Raw genomic sequence first — 4829 nt, 5'->3', positions numbered from 1 at the left:
AACTACATGAAAAGGATGCCTATCATATTAGTTGCATTCTACGAATTGAAAATACATCACGTGGTGAATCTTAAAAGGAAAATTCTTATCAAGATCAACTTAAAATCAACATCAATTAACCTAATGGAGCATTGTCATCTAATGCAAAACATTTAGAGGTTCTAGGCTAGAGACGTGTTCCGGCATCATAAAACATAGTACCTGTTGCTAACTTGTCTACGATACATTCCGAGTGTGATACCTCATTCCATGTATGTGAGTATATCATAGATCATCCACATACCTTTAGATATATAGGGCGGTGTTACAGTACGTAAAGTATATGGGAATGATCTCACTATGTGGTTTCACATTAGAAACACTAATACGGATTGGGCCTCCACGTACTTTTGGGTATATATGGTAGGACAACACTAGGTTTCTATCCATCCTTAGGTAACCGAGTCAACCGCCTTGTACACTATGATACACCGAACATAGCATTCAGAGAGATTGCCTGCCCGTACTTCTTGGTTCTCCAGGAGGTATTCTGCAGTTCACAGTTTCTTGGTAAACCTGTTTGCCTAGCTTACTATTTTTTTCTTTTTTCTTTTTTGTAATAAAATCAATTAGCAATCATGGAGGAAAATCAACCCTTACCCCATTGTCCGTGGAGAGAAGTGAGTAAACTGCCTTTACCGCCTGAAGCTACACCTATCCGGTGGAAGTGGTCTCATTTGACTAGATGCAGTACTTCACAAGCATCTGGTTCTTCATCTGAATTACCAAAAATGCCCATACCAGTAAGTATAATGACCCCAATTACTCTTATGGTTAGTGGTACATCTATTATTGAAGTGGAGTTTCCACAATTACTTGAGGAAACTAGAACTGAATCTAGTGAAACGGTAACCCAAGTTGTTCAACAACAAGTTGATTCTCAATCCGAAGTTGTTCAACAAGAAATTACTTCTGAACTTGAATCTGTTCAACCAAAAGTGGATCCTAAACCCATCATTGTTCAATCAGAAGTTACTTCTGAACCAGAAGTTGTTCACCAAGCCGAACCTAAATCTGTTCTTTTACCAGAACATTTGGATCTTGAGGTTGAATAATTAGAAGTTGTTACCTTACCAGAAGAAGATCGACTGGTACATCCTCAGACATTCGTAACTGTTGAGATTTCCTCTTTACCTCAGCAACAAATACCATAAATCTATACGTACCAAATGGTGAAATTCTTCCACCTGGTTTGATTTCAATAGAAGAGGAACCTAGGATAGAATCACCCAGAACTCCATTCCATTTTGGAACTGGACTTTATCTCTATCCTCACACTCCTCATTTTACTGCTCCTTTTGATCTTGATTACTTTCAAACACCTGTTGATTCATTAGGAAACTTATTTGGACATTTGACTATGGCAGAGTCAACATCCCATATAGTACCATCTGTTACAACTACGGTAGAATCTTCTGTCGCAACCTCTTTGATGTTTACTATGACACCTAAGTCACACTTGTATGGTGTTTTGTCTATCCCATCGGGTTACCAATCTTTATCAGGAACCCACTTAGTTGTTGCTTGTATCCCTTGTTCTTCACTAATTTCCTCTACTAGAATTTTATCTGGTTCCCCATTTATGGGTATCGAACAGCTGGACCCATCAAGTTCACATCAAGTTGGTTCATCTGGTTACTGTCCTATGTATCCGCTCTCCACTGGACTACCCCCATACAAAGAACAATATGCATATTCTCCCGGGGACAACCACATGTCGATATGCCATCATCTTTAGGTCAGCCTGGAATGACTGTCTGTCAATGGCAGCCAACCATGCCCATTCAACCTAGGCTTGTGTATCCATCACAACCTATGAAATCTATCTCATCCATACCTACAACACCTGTTGTTACAGCTATACCGCTATCACAAGCTCAAATTGTTGTATCTCAACCTGTGCAAGCTAGCCCTTCAACCTCAGACCCCCAAGTTTCAAGTATACAGATCCAACCTTCTCAGGAAGTTTTACAACAACCACTTGTGTCTAGAGTCCAACAACTTTAGGCTAGTTTACCCTTTACTGTAATGACTTAGAGTCACACTGGTTTAGTGTACTCACAACCTGGTAAACCTTACATTGGTGGGCAACAACAACTGTTAAATCAACAACCGTTGTACCAACAACAACAACAGTTGCTTCAATAGCCTTGGCAGCCCTAATATCAACAGCAATAATACCAACCTCAACATGGAATTGGACAACAAGCTCATGTTGGGTTTGGTCAGCAACAAGTTTATCCAGGCCCTCGTAAACAAGCCTATGTTGGGTTTGGACAACAACAAATTTACCCTGGTGCACAACAACAACAACCTTACACTGGATTTGCTCAACAAACTTACCCATATCAAGGTTACCAGCAACAGATGCCTCATGCTGGTATGCAAAGGTCCATTGCCTAGGAAATCCCATCTTACCCTGGATATGCTCAACCTAACCTCAATAGACATTTGCCTTTCGTTGCAACACTTGAGTTACGAGATCTAAATCGGCTCACCAATGACCCAATTCTTTATGCACCTTGGTGGCCAGTGATTCCTCATAAGTTACCTTAAGATATTCCAAAATTCAATGGAAACCCTAGAGAAGACACATCCAACCATGTCATGACTTTTCATTTATGGTGTTCATAAAACTCCTTGAATGATGATTCTGTTAGACTTCATCTTTTCTAGAGAATGCTTACTGGCCCGACTACAAAGTGGTACATCGAGTTACCACGAGCTTCTTTCAATAACTTCACTGCCTTAGCCACCATGTTTTTAAACCACTTCCAGTTACCCATACGATATGAAACTGGAACGGAACTATTAACCAACTTTAAACAAACTACTAATACTCATATCTCTGATCATATTCATGAGTGGCGGCGTCATTGTCGAATGGTCAAAACTTTTGTTCTTGATCAGCTTTTGTCTAAGTGGTTTATAAAATCCTTACTGCCATCTATCACTGAGGATGTGGAAAAAGGTGGAGTTGTCACTAAAGAGAAAGTAATTTCTCATGCCCAATATTTGGACTTGATTTATACACAGCCTAGCACGCTCTATGACAAGACCCCGAATACACCCCAACTAGCTTTCAGTGTTCAACTTCCACTATCGAGTAAGGACTCTCATGCTGGTGACGGTGTGATTGGTTCTTCGAGCACAAAAATCGCTGGTAGACCATCTGGTCAAACACTTGCCATTTCCAATCAAACTACAAATGCACCAGATAACACTCTTACTTTCGAAATTAATGTCATGTCATCTGACAAGGGAAAGAATGAAAAGCAACCAGGAAGTAAGAAGAAGGGAAAAAACAAGAAGAAACAAAATAACTCCCCTCAAGCGAAATCATCTGATTCCTCTTCTTTGGCTAGGAAATCTCGTTACCTTTGTTTGATCTGTAACGATGATAATTTTACACGATATTGTCCTCATCGCTCCAAACTCTCAAAGCTTCTGAAGACTTCTAGTACATCCGCGGTGTTGACTAATCCTTTTCCAAAACTAGAGACAAATATGGTTGCTATAGACCATGCTTCCACTTCCCAAGTGCTTATGATATCAGCCTCTAAGCCAAAAGATGATGTTTTGGTGTCAACATGAAGTAAAGATTATGGAAATCAACCGTCGTTGTCAAATAACTAGGCTGATCGACCTAATCCTTTGACTTCAACTTCGAATGATCCTATTCCACCACCTATTGCACCAGAGTTAATAATAAAACTGCCTAAGGGAGTCGTACATAAATCAACATTTAACCCTCGAGCTTGACTTGCACAAAATTATAATATAGTAGAAGATTTGGCTCAGTCACCTTCTGCTATGTCTACACTCGAGGTACTTCAGAACTATCCCTCCCAAAAGCAGGCTTTGTTGTCAACAATTGGTGGAATCAATCCAACCGATTCTTGTTGGGAGCGGGATCCCCCAAGGGCAGTTTTGGGGCTAAAAGCCCATGTTTAAGCCAATTTTTGTAATATTATTGTAAAGACTCCGCAATTTGTGGTCGCGGAGCGTGAAAGTGTTATGTGTCATAAAGGGTAGTCCGCCCTTACTTTTGTAAAAGTAAAGTCAGCTGTGAGAGAACTACCCATGGTCTACGGACCATGGGATTGTATAAAAAGAGCTAAGCTCTAAGTAGTTTGGAAGAGAGAGACAATGATGGATGATGTAATAGAATCATAGCTTTAGAGCAAGAAGTCTAAGTGTTGGGTTGTAGCGTAGGTAAAAGGCTCTGCAGCTGAGTGCGTAGAGGCCTAGGTAGAAGTCCACAGCTGAGTGCGCAGACCCCTGCAGCTGTGTGCACAGGGCAGATAGAGTTTGTAACCACTTGGGAGATATTAATAAAGAGAGATATTCTGCAATTTCTGTGTCTTTGTTCTATTGATGCATCTTGATATGTTATGTATGAATTTTCTTTATTATGCTTATATGGTGTGTGAATGAATGCAATTACATTGAATAACTGAGTGCATATACGAATATCTATTTACGCGGGGATAAATATAATTGTTTGATAAGATAAGAAAGGAACTTAGATTAATTGGGGAACTTGTACGTCACACTGCCATAGCAGTGCGAAAGTAACAGAGCAGTAGGTTCAGGCTGCGCGAAGGACAATCGTATCCTTTTTCAAAGGTATTGAAGAATGGAACACAGGGTTTGTCTTTGCAAGCCCTAGAGTGAAGAAACCTCCACTGCAGTTCAGTATGGAAAATGCAGTAAAGCTGCCTTTGTTCAAAGGCTTGGGAAATGAGGATCCGGACCAATTCTAGTTCATTGTGAAAGCTGTATGGGAA

Source organism: Pinus tabuliformis, chromosome 1_2 (assembly GCF_031772625.1).
Source record: "Pinus tabuliformis cultivar Carrire ecotype Pingquan chromosome 1_2, CPIR1, whole genome shotgun sequence".
Lineage (NCBI taxonomy): Eukaryota > Viridiplantae > Streptophyta > Pinopsida > Pinales > Pinaceae > Pinus > Pinus tabuliformis.
Note: the sequence above shows the minus strand (reverse complement) of the source record.